The sequence below is a fragment of the Glycine soja genome, chromosome 6 (assembly GCF_004193775.1).
Source record: "Glycine soja cultivar W05 chromosome 6, ASM419377v2, whole genome shotgun sequence".
In the NCBI taxonomy this organism is placed as follows: domain Eukaryota; kingdom Viridiplantae; phylum Streptophyta; class Magnoliopsida; order Fabales; family Fabaceae; genus Glycine; species Glycine soja.
The window spans coordinates 24,778,306-24,791,948 of NC_041007.1; positions in this window are offsets into that span (position 1 = coordinate 24,778,306).

The window sequence follows — 13,643 nt, forward strand, 5'->3', positions numbered from 1 at the left end:
CAATGGAGTCTTTTGCTTATTGAAGATTAATGGCAGCGGAATGGAGATGGAAGAATGATGATTGGAGATGCTGTAACAATCCACCTCGCCGCTACGATATCAACACTCTAATATGTGATAATTTCAATTTTTATAAAAAGAACTCCCTTAATTTGCTTATGAAAATAGAATTTTGTCCCAACATACATTCGCTAAAACATGCACATTTAATTAGGTGAATACATATACATATATATAGGAACAACAACTTAGTACACGTCATCCACATGATGGAAATTTAAAATATGTTCATGCATATAAGTAAAATCTGAAGTTTATATCTTCGATTCAACAAAATGACTCATAACCCAACTATCAAGGAGTTGATAAACAAAATACAACTCTCTTCCAAAATAATGCCAACGTCGTCACGTCATTGGCGATTATTCTCCCAGGTCACATCTTGACCTTCTTGAAGACATCCCAGGTTACATCTTGACCTTCAACCTCTAAACATTGGTGAGTATTCTCCCACCAATACTCAGCCTCTTCCACTAGAGTATATGTACCAAAAGCAACCTTTTTCCCCTCCGGACATGCCATAACTCAGAAAATTTTCTCAATTTCCCTTATCCAGTTTTGAGCACCATTAGGGTCGTATCCTCCATTGAATGAAGGAGGGTTGTTTCGTTGGAAGCGGTCCAACCCCTGGTACTCAACAGCTCCACTAGCTTCTCCCTTATTCGGATTCACTATAGCCTGAGCTAAGGCTTGAAGGGCATCGGCTATCGCACGATCATTCTGTCCAGCCATCACTCACTATACACACCAGGGAGTCAGACATGGAAGGAATACACACAAGAAAAAGAACCACACAACAATCACAACCATCACAAATTCCTACTCAGTTACTCTTGAGAGTTGATGCCTCAAGACATTAACACTCACTTTCCATCATTTGTATTTTTTTATCGTTTGCCATATCATCCCATTGCCCTTCATAACTTATATAGATGGCCAGTCTGATAACCCGTGACCCGGAATTGAAACTCATGGTATAGCAAACATCAGAAAAATAAATCCAATATGACTACAACAATCAAATCTCTATAGCTCATAGAAACACAACTAGTGAGTAAGTGCTAATAGCAAACAATGAACATCAAGCATTAGTAAACAACAAGCATCAAGCATTCAACAAAGCAAACAGAGAATGCACAGAAAAACATAGCAGACTCACAACTCACTGGCCGAAAGGTTTGACCTGCTTTGATACCACTAGATGTAATGACCCGCCTCGTTGCTACGATATCAACACTCTAATATGCAATAATTTCAATTTTTATAAAAAAGAACTCCCTTAATTTGCTTATGAAAATAGAAGAAATTTTGTCCCAACATATATTCGCTAAAACATACACATTTAATTAGGTGAATACATATACATATATATATGAACAACAACTTAGTACATGTCATCCACATGATGGAAAACTAAAATTTGTTCATGCATATAAGTAAAATCTGAAGTTTACATCTTCGATTCAACAAAATGACTCATAATCCAACTATGGAGGAGTTGATAAACAAAATACAACTCTCTCCCAAAATAATGCCAGCGTCGTCACATCGGCCCGACGGCTCCTCACCAGAATCTTACTCCCTGCACCATGCTGCTGTCATTCTGCTCCCACGAACAATGTTCGCGATCATCACAGGTATCAACCACACGATACAAAATTGCAAGGGTGAGTTGATTATAAAAGAACCAATACCAATCAAAATAACCACAATTAGCAAGAAACATAAGCAAAACATTATGAGCTTACACAACATTCATTATTCAACACTCACATCCAACAATTATTCATCATCCACATTCAAAAATTTCTCATCATCCATATTCAACAATTACTCATCATCCATCCATGGGTCCAATCAAGACTGCATAGAATGATGCATGCACCTGACTCAACTCTCAGATGCAATGTGGTACGTACCAACAATCAAATCGCAGGAAATAGCCTAAGCGTGTCCACACAACACTCTCACTTAGGAAACCATGCAGAGTTCGTCGAGACCACCCGGTTGTGCACGTAACTGCCCCCCTCCCCCATAGGTGATCAGCCTGGAGCCCAAAGGAGTTCCCTACCAGGTGACGCGCCCCCTCAGTACAAAGTACACTCTGCCACAGTTATTCTATTTCCTGTGTCATATGAGGTATGAATGTGGCCACAGGCAAGTGCCAATGACCATGGACCAATTAAAGCGCCTAAGCATCCCCTCAGAAATGCTTAGATTCTTTAACCATGCTTGTCCCCCATGAATGGGTCATCCGCCAAGGTCAATGCACTTCCCTCCCATGAACATACACTACATACGATGTATGAACGTGGCCACAAGCAAGTGCCAATGATCATGGACCAATTAAAGCGCCTAAGCATCCCCGCAGAAATGCTTAGATTCTTTAACCACGCTTGTCCCCCACGAATGGGTCGTCCGACAAGGTCAATGCACTTCGCCCCCCACGAGCATACACAACATCCAACGTATTGAACATGGGCACCATCAAGTGCAATGACCATGGACAAATTAAAGCGCCTAAGCATCCCCGCAACGAATGTTTAGATTCTTTAACCACTCTAGTCCCCCACGAATGAGCTGTCCGACAAGGTCAATGCACCCCCCCCATGAACATACACAACATGCACATGCCAATGCATTTCCAACATCAATCAACATTCCATTTTCATATCATTCTCAACATAGACATCATCTCGTCTCAATGACGTTATCAACAACAACAACAACCTTATTTCATATTCACATAATCAGCAACAATAACATCAATTCATGTTGACATGGTCTTTATTAACAACGTCATCTCAAATCAATATCATCATAATTATCAATATCACCACATATCAATTAAAATCCTCAATAGCGACATCAACAATAAATCACATTCCGCACATATATATTTCTTTCATGCCTGAGATTTACACTCCCCAGGTCTTCAAACAACACAAATCAAATAAAGACACCAATTTCATTCATCACAATAAATATATATTGCATCCCATTTGTCAAAACATAGTTTTTCCTAAGAACCAACATGCATATCAATAACAATTACATCGCATCCCATTAGTTAAAAACATTATTTCTCATGGAAAACCTGCATGTACATCAAGGACAATTATATCGCATCCCATTAGTTAAAAACATCATTTTCTATAAAGGAAAAATCAGCATGCAACAGGGACAGACAGTTATTCTCATAGCTAAGTTCCCTTACCTTAACTATAGTGTTAAAACGGTAAATTTTATAATAAACTCCTATCACCTATTGTGAGCTACCCGCGGGTTCCTCGTCACGTCACTTGGAGATTTCTTTTTCGTACCCGCTCGTTGGTTCCACGCAAGCCTCTACCATACCAAAACGAAGGAGACTTAATATGGATTTCAAAAAACAAAGCTAATAACAATGCTCTGGGTCAAACACCCACGTCACTACATGAAAGGGTTGAGAGCATTTTGGGTTTTACAAAGGGACATCATTTTGAAATCCTGACCATGCCAATGCGACCGAGGTTCAGTGAAGGTCACAAAAATAGCACCCATTTCATGAAAAGATAACATTTATAAAGTCTCTTTGCTCTAGGGTTTTTCAGAGGAAGTGTAAAACATGCAATGGCGGTTTCCAAACTCAAAATGATGCAAAGGTAAGATGAAACTAACAAGAACAAGCGTAGAACCATGGTTACCTCAAGGAAAACCATGAAGGTTAGACCGGGCTTCATTCTCAACCAAAACCGCGAGGCAAGTTGGAAGATTCCACTTCGATTGAAGGGTTCCTCTCGGTGTGGGGTTTCAACGGAGAACAATGGCGATTTTGTGGTGGCTACTGGTGGCTGTGGGAGATGGAGAAAGATCTTGGAACTTTGGAAATGGTTTTGCAAGAAAGAAGGAGAAGAAATGGCATTTTTCCAAAGCTACTTGGACTACAAGGCTCAAAATGCACAAGTGACTACTGCTCTCGGAAATGGAAACGTCGCGCACACTCCAGACGTCTTCTCAAAGATCCCAATGGTCAGATCGTGGGCAAGTGTTATGTGAAGCTCCAGACCAAATTTCGAGAAGATCCAACAGTTAACGAAGGCTGGGAAGCATTTTTACCGATTCAGCTTCATGTAGCTTCCTTGAGAAACTTCATTAAGAGGCTTCCTCGAGAAGCTTTCATGTGACTTCTTTGAAAAGCTTTCTCGAGAGGCTTCTTTGAGAATCTAGATTCTTATCTACCCACACCCTTCTATTAACTAAATTCATCTTTTTGAAAATAATTACGGATAAAATAACACAACAAATATAATCAAACATCAAACATAATTTACTAATAATATTTCAAGGTGTTACAGACGCCACTTCAAGGAGAATATGAGTCAAGAAGAAGCTCACCACCATAGGAAGCCATGGATAAGAGCTTGAAGGTAGAAGAATATGAGTGGAGGGAGAAGGAGAGAAGGAGCACAAATTTTTTTGCCTCAAATGAGGTCTAAACTTTGAAGTGCAATTCTCAAATGATCAAAGTTGAAAAAATGTACACACATGGCCTCTATTTATAGCCTAAGTGTCACACAAAATTGGAGAGAAATTTGAATTTCTATTCAAATTTTACTTGAATTTGAAATTGAATTTGTGGAGCCAAAATTTCTCTAATTATGATTAGTGAATTTTAGCTATGGTTCAGCCCACTAATCCAAGATCAAGTCCAAGATTTTCCACTAAGTGTGCTTAGGTGTCTTGAGACATGTAAAGCATGAAGGACATACACAAAGTGTGACTATATGATATGGCAATGGGGTGTAGCAAGTAAATTCTCACCTCCCCCTCTAAAATTTAATTGGACTGGGTTTCTCCCAATTCAATTAAATTTATTTTCCAACACACACATCAAATATTCACTTAATGCATGTGAAATTACAAAACTACCCCTAATACAAAAGCTAATCTAGGTGCCCTAAAATACAAGGGCTGAAAAATCCTATATTTCTAGGGTACCCTACCTACATTATGGAGCCCTAAATACAAGGCCAAAAAATAATGAAACCTTAATCTAATATGTACAAAGATAAGTGGGCTCATACTTAGCCCATGGGCCCAAAATCTACCCTAAGGCTCATGAGAGCCCTAGGGCTTTCTCTTGCATCTCTGGCCCAATCTTCTTGGAGTCTTCTATCCAATGCCCTTGTGGGGTAGGATTGCATTACATGTAAGTTTGGAAACAAGAAAAATTAAAAGGTTAAATAAAATAAAGGCTTAAATATGTTGGAGATCCTTGAAATAAAGTTGAATTTTGCAGTTGATCCCTATAATTTTTTTACTTCTCGTTAGGTCCTTGAAACTTCAAAAGTGTTGTGGGAGATCTTTGCCATTAGTCTCCATCCAAAATGTGATCACGTGTCCGTTAGTTAGACAAGTCAATGATACACACACGAAGCCATGTCAGAAGGCAGTACACGTCATCTAATGAAGTTATCCAAATGATATTTAAAAAGGAAATTTGGTACGTTGTCATTTTGGATTGTTTGATTTTTTTATTAGATCGACTATCTGAGATGATGACAATGAGGATAGCAAAAGCTAGGTGGTTAGCGATAGCAAATCTAAATTGGTGGTGGCTCATGGTTGTTTGATGAGGGTCAAGTAGGATTTGTGGTGTTTGTGTTCATCATGGATGGCATCAGTTGGAGCTTCGTCTTCATTGATTGGGTTTAATAGTTTTGTCTATTGCCTTTGCGAGAAGCTAGCGATTAAACTACTACCGCGAATCAACAAGCATCCAAACAATTTATTTTGGCAATGTGTTGAGTGGAATGTAAGGATTTATGCTCTTTATTGAAACATGGTTGGGTTAGTGTTGTGCCATGTTTTATGATTTTAAATTACTTTTGTTTATGATTGCAAGAAGGTAAGAACTACAGATTTTGGGTTTGGGACGATGATTTGAAGAAATCATTGTGTCGCAACGTGCCCTTTGCGGGCGAGCGAGGGCGAGGCTCACGGGTGCGCTTTCCAAAGGAGGAAAGATGCGCGGAGTCGCCACCAACGTTTATTTGTGGAAAACGTCGGGAAAACCGAAGGAAACCGGTCAAAATGAAAATTCTAAGTTCGGGAGTTGTATTTACGTTTGAGGAAGATATTAGCACCTCTCACGTTTGTCCCAAAGGACAACAGCCTATTTTTTAGAATTGTGGAATTGTGTTATCTTAACTTTTATTTCTTTTTATTTTTTGAGGTCGACAAAAGCGGGGCTCTTGCTCCTACGTACCCTCCATCGAAGAGGAAATCAGACCTACGTAGTTCTTCTTATGCGTGAATCAAGTGATTCTTTTTACTTGAAAGGTGATCATTTTAAGGCGTTGGACCTTAAAAATGATCCATTTTACTTGATAAGAAACTGAAATGATAAACTTTCAAAACCCTATTTTTGTGGACGAGCTTGACTAGGCGAGTTGATTTTAGCCTTAGTTTCACTTTAGTTATTAGTCAATTCAATTAAGAATGAGAAATCCCAAAGAGAAAACGTCCGATTGATTTTTCGCTTTATTCTACTAAAAGGTATTTTTCTTATTATTATATTATTATTTTACCTCTTTTTTTATTTTCGACGTGGTTACGGCACGACCGAACGGTCGGAATTCATTTTAACATAAATTAACGAATGATACAATTCAAATGATCGGTGGAAATTTATTTTATTTTTAGATTAGGCGAGAAACAACTTAAATAAATGACTGAAGCACGTCAAAAGGGGGTATAGAAAGCGAATGAAAATGAGAATAAAAATACACAAAACAAATGGGGACCACCACGGGTACATAGAATGAATTGAAAAGCTCGGTTTGAGGTACTTACCCGTTGAAGAGTGAAGAAAACGAAGAACGAACGATGAATGTTGAAGAACGGTCGAGAATCTTCGCGTAATTACTCACGGAAACGTTACGGAAACGTTACAGAAGCGCCTCGGCTTGGATTTTCTTCACGGAAATAATTTTCCTCAGCAATTTCGAGAGAATAAGAAGTGCCAAGAAGGCTGAACCCCTACTCCCTTCACTCCTCCCCCTATTTATAGCAAAATAGAGGAGGAGCTTGCCACCCAGCTCGCCCAGGCGAGCAAGGTTGCTTCCTCCAGATGCAACAGCTTTCTGGAGGAAGAATCTGGATGGCCTAAGTGGGCCTGATTGCTATTTGTACCCCCTTTTTTACTAAATGCACCCCCCTTTACCTTTTTTGGTAATTCTTTTTTCCGTAACATTACGAAACTTTACGAATTTCGTAACGATACTTATTTTCCTTCCGCAAGGTTACAAATCTTCACGGATTATGTATTTACTCTTTTTTTAGCTTTCGAAGAAGTTACGAAAACTCACGGATTGCGAAAAACACCTCCTTTCGATTTCCGTCACATTACGGAATTTTCACGGATCGCGTAAGCCTGCTTCCTTTTGATTTTTCGGGTCTCGGGACTTCACATATTGTGCAACAAAGGGTGCCCAGTATCTCGAAGCGGCCAATCAAAGGTTGTATATCATCAAATAATAATCCCCAGACGAAATTAGGGTATGACACGTTGAACTAAGACTCTGAGAGTAATGGGGACGCTAGAAGTAATGTGGACAATATGGGTTGTGGAAGTAATTTGGATGTGAATAATTTGTTGTCACAAATAGAGGAGCTAAAGCTAAAGGTTGCAACAAATGAAGAAAGAGTTTTTCTGTATGAGGAACAAATCATGGATTTGAAGAAGATGTTGGTTAAAGAAGAAAATCAATCTCAACCAAATTCTGAAGTTGTTGTTGAACTAAGGAAAAAAATTGCAAAGCAACATACTAAGACTAACACTGAACAAAAGATGGTCAAGGTTTTAGAATGCATTGTAGTATTCCTTTGGGGCTTATTGATTGTTGTTACCATTGAATTTGCAATGAAGTATTGTTTTAGTAGGTATACTAATGTTGTCTATAGTGAAGCATCAATAATTATAATGACATGTTGGTGGAAGTAGAATTATGTGAATCATGTATGTGGTCCATTTGGTCCCTATATAATATGATGTTTCTATTTTAAATCCTTATGAAATTTGAACCTTTTTGTTTTCAAGTCCCTAAGAAATTTATAATTTTGCTATAGGTCCCCACAAAAATTTGTAAAATTTGTGCTAGGTCCCTATAAAATGTGATGGTGTTGTAACTGTTCCTAACATTTTGGCAATATTAGTAAAGTAAAATGACATTAACATTTAGAATTGTATTAAACTGTAACAAATGGAATATTCATAAACTATATAATTGTTCATTACATGATCATTGACCGGCGACAAAGCCCAAAAAATAAAGTTGGACTAAAAGGAACTTTACATACATAAACTTGGGACGAAATACATGTCTCAAAGGCACTTTACATACATAAACTGAGACTAAATACTTTATCTGGTCAGTGTCAATTAATGGTGTTTTAGCCAACTTCGGCTAGAGTTATTTTTAGGTCAAAGTTGGGTAAGGCTATTTTCAGGCCGACATCGGCCAAGACTATTTTTTGGCCAACATCAACTCAATTTTTCCAGCAAACGTCAGTTAATGATGTTTTCTGGCCAACATCAGCAGGGGCTATTTTTTTGTGGATATCGAGCATAACTATTTTTGCTCAACATGGATCGTGATGTTTTTCAGCCGACATTGGTCGGATTTATGCCGTTCGAGACAATTCTTTTGTTGACGTTGGTTGAGGCTATTTTTGGACCGATATCAACTAGGATTTTTCCCTATGGCGTCATCTGGTGATGCTTTTTGGGAGTCCTCTACTGATGACATTTTTTGGCTGGCATCATCCAATGTTATTTTTTGGCTAATGTCGGTTAGGATTTTTCTCGATCAATGTTTGTCAGTGATAAACCAAAATGCCCTGATTGACATTGGCTGAAAAAAGCCTTGGCTGACGTCAGCTGAAAAACATCACCGATCGATGTTAACCTAAAAACCTAAAAACCCTAGTTGACATCGATTTAAAAATATTTGTGAAAACATCGACCAAAAACCCGTTTGTCAATACCGGTAGAAAAACATCATCAACTGACACCAGCCAAGAAATGATGGGCGACCTCGACCGAAAAATATCCAAACCGACGTCAACCAAAAGAATAGGCAGCCAATGTCGGCTAAAAAACCATAGTTGATGTCGGCCGAAACCGACAAGACGGTGTCATAGGAAAAACCTTGGTTAACCTTGTTGGACAAGTGGCCTCAATAACTTAAGAGGGGGTGAACGAAGTTTCAAAATTTTGCCACTAACAAATTTTAATTCCCTTTTAAATGATATATGATAGGCTCAGAATGCAGAAGAAGAAGCAACAATTAAATTAACCAATGTTCTTTAAACGTGCAAGACACAATCAGTTGCAATAAAATATATGAGATAAGGGAAGAGAGAATTGCAAACTCGATTTATACTGGTTCGACCACTTCCCGTGCCTACATCCAGTCCTCAAGTAACCCACTTTATATTTTCCACTATCTCTATAAATCCTTTACAATCTTTGAACACACCTTGGGATCCCCCACCCTTGTGTTCAAGATTCTCACACACCAAGAGACAAACAGTCTCTTGATTACAACTAAGTTTATGAGATGTACAGAATAATTTCTCTTTTAGAGTAGATGATACAAATTGAAGTTCCTAGAAGAATTCTCAATAGGTTTGCGAGAGTTTGGTCAAGATTTGTTTAGAGAGGATTTGACAATTAAGTTCTCTTTGAAACTCTCTCAATATTTTTCGAAGTAAAGACACATACATATAGGCTCATTTGTGCCTGTTCAAAACAGTTTGAAGAGATATGTCTTTTCAAAAAGTTTTTCTGAAACTTTTTTCACTGGTAATCGATTACAGGATTCTGGTAATCGATTACACAGTTATATTTTCAAAGAGTTGTGACTTTTAAAAAACTTTTCTAAAATCTCTTCGCTAGTAATCGATTACAGGATTCTGGTAATCGATTACACAGATAAAAATTCAAATAAATTTGTGTCGTTATGTCACCAGTTCAAAATTTCAAAATGCCTATCTTCATGGTCTCTCTGGTAATTGATTACTAGTTCAAAAATATCGTACTTTTGAACTGATTAAGCTAGATAAAGAAATTTTGATAAAAGACTTTAAGGCCAAACTTATTGCAATAAAAATTTAGATTCTTAAAACAATTTAACCAAGTCCTTATCTATGATTTTCTTCATCTTGTTTGTTGACTTGAAACAATGTGTGCTTTCATCAAGTAAATCCTTTTGGCATCATCAAAACCTATATGATTCACGTTCTCCCCCTTTTTGATGATGACAACCATCATTAAGTAAATTCTTTTGGCATCATCAAAACTTGCATGATTCACAGACCTCGGCTCAAAAATGGTCCTAGCTGAAGTCGATCGAAAAAAGGTTCAATTGACATCAGATGAAAAAACTTGAGTCGACGCCGACTAAAGAAAAGTGGGATAATGTTAGGAAAAAAACAATCTCGGTTGGGTTCAAACGAAAAATCCTAAATGACCACAAACGTAAAATCTTTGGTCAACAAGGAACAAAACATCCTCAAATGACGTCGATCGAAAAACATCGTCACTCAAAATTGGTTCAAAAGTAGTCCTTGCTGATGTAAGCTGGAAAATAGGCTCAACCAACGTCTCTAAAAAATCTCTAGCCTACTTCATCCAAAAAATAGCCTCGAAAGATGTCAACCATAAAATATCCTTGTCATTGTGGGCGGAATAAATCCTAGCCGATGTCGACCAAAAACAAAAGCTTTTGTCGATGTTGGCCAAGACACACCATCAACAAAAAATAATATTATCGGCCGACGTTGGTGGAAAAAAACATTGGCCATGTCGGCAAAAAAAACAACAGTTTTTATGCCAACGTCGACCAATGAGGTTTTCAAACTGACATTAGTCGGGGGTATTTGATGGTCGATGCTGGCTATTTTTTTTTGTCATCGATGATTCTTTTTGGTGGATGCCAACTTTGGTTTCATCTGATTAGTGTCAGTCAATGGTTTTTTTTGCTGACTCCGGCTTGGGTCAAAGTCGGGTATGACTTTTTTTGGCCAACATCGGCTAAGACTATTTTGGCCAACGTCAACTCGATTTTTTCAGTAAACGTCGGTCAATGATGTTTTCTAGGAAAACATTGGTTGGGCCTATTTTTTGTGGATGTCATGCATAACTATTTTATCATTGATAGGGATTGTGATGTTTTTTGGTCGACATCCATAGGGTTTACACCGTCCGAGACAATTTTGTTGTTGATGTTGGCCAATACTATTTTTTGGCTGATGTCAACTAGTGTTTTTTCCTTTGACGTCATCCGGTGATGCTTATTGGAATCCTTGGCTGATGATATTTTTTGGCTGGCATCATCCAATGTTATTTTTTGCTGATGTCGCTTATGATTTTTTTCGATCAATATCTATCAATGATTTTTCAGCCGACAAGCCGAAATACCCTAATCGACATCGGCTAAAAAAAGCCTAGGCTGACGTCAGCCGAAAAAAATTACCAGTCAGCGTCAACTAAAAAAAACCTAAAAACCCTAGTTGACGTTAATTTTCAAATATTTGTGTCGATATCAACCAAAAACCCCTTGCTGATTTTGGCAGAAAAACATCATCAATCGATGCCAGCTGAAAAATGATGGCTAACCTTGACCGAAAAATAGTCCAACCGAACTCAACCATAAAACTGGCCAGCTAATGTCAGCTAAAAACCATAGTCAGTGTCTGTTGAAAATCGACGAGACGATGTCAGACGAAAAACCTTGGTCGACCTTAGCTCAAAAATGATCCTAGCCAAAGTAGATTGAAAAAAGGTTCAGCCGGCATCAGATGAAAAAACATGGGTCGACACTGGCTAAAGAAAAGTTGGATAATGTCGTGCAAAAAACAACCTCAGTAGGGTTCGAAAAAAAAATCCTCGATAGGGTGCAATAAACAACCTTTGTTGATATGTAACAATAAAACATCTTCGGCCAACATTAGTCGAAAAACATCGTTATTCAAAATCGGTCAAAAACTATCTTTTCGATGTAAGCTGAAAAATAGGCTCGACCAATGTGTATCAAAAAACCCTAGCTGGTTTCATCCAAAAAATAGTCTCAACAAATGTTGATCGTAAAATATCCCCACTAGTGTTGACGGAATAAACCCTTGCCATCGTCGACAAAAAAAAGGCCTTTTATCGATGTCTATCGAGAAACACCATCAACAAAAAATAATATTATCGACCGATATTGGTGGAAAGAAAAACCTTGGACAATGTGGGCAAATAGCAACACTTTTTATGCCAACGTCGACCGATGTGATATTTCGACCAACATTAGTTGGATTTAATGGTTGACGCTGGCTATGGTTTTTTTGGTCATTGTAAGCTAATGATTCTTTTTGGTAGATGTCAGCTTTAGTTTTATCTAGTCAATGTCGGTGGGTGGTTTTTTTGCCAACTCTGACTAGAGCTATTTTTGGGTCGAAGTCGAGTATGGCTATTTTCTGGTAGATATCGGTCGAGACTATTTTTTGGCCAACGTCAACTCTTTTTTTGGTAAATGTCTATCAATGATTCTTTTTGCCCAACATCACTCGAGGCTATTTTTGTGTGGATATCAAGCAAACCAACGTCTGTCAAAAAATCCTAGCCTTCATGGGGCTTGTCTTGCAAATCAATCCACCAAGTCCTTGTAGTGCTTCATTGTCCATGTTCTGTGTTTGATCCTCATCATTCTCTCCTTCTTGGAGAGAATGTATCCTCAAATTGAAATCCTTTTTACCTATATTAGTGAAAACAAAATCCTATTCCTAAGGAGACTTGAATTCCTAAAAAAGGGTAAATCTTTTATTATTTATGTGCTTACCTATCCATCCACCTAGATCAAATACAAGGACAAGGAAACTACCATGCAATATTAAATGGAAATGCTTTCCTTTCTTGGATCTTGGACACTTTAGCAGAATTTTCATAGCCAAGTGAATCCGTTGAAAATTATGAACAAGAATGGACATCTTCAAATGATGAACAAAATCTTTAAATTTATCCCTTTTATGCACAATACATCTACAAAAACACTTGAGTGTTTCATGTTCCATGTAAGTTCCAAGGGAAAATCCATGCAACATTACACTTTCATCATGAGTTCCTCTAATCAATGAATCAAACAATAAAGATTTAGGCACACAAAATGTAGCATCTTTCAACATATGTTGTTCATGCATATAGAACTCATAATTTTCAATTTCTTCATAAACAACAAACCACATAGAGGAAGACTTTTCTTCATGATCACACAATTCAAATAACATGCATTAATCTCAAAACTCACAAACTTGGCACCATCACCTAAGACAATATCATGCAAATCATATGCATTTAGCACATCACAAGTATCATGCAAATCAAAAATTAACACGGGTTGTATTTCAATCAAAACATTAGGCCCAAAGATGAGATGATTGAAAATTTTCTTCTCCCAATGGTTGCCTTGATCCTCTTATGCATCCACCTCTTCTCCAAATTGTCTTGCCCATTGATCCTTGATGTACAATTCTTCATTAGGCATCAAAACAAAAGA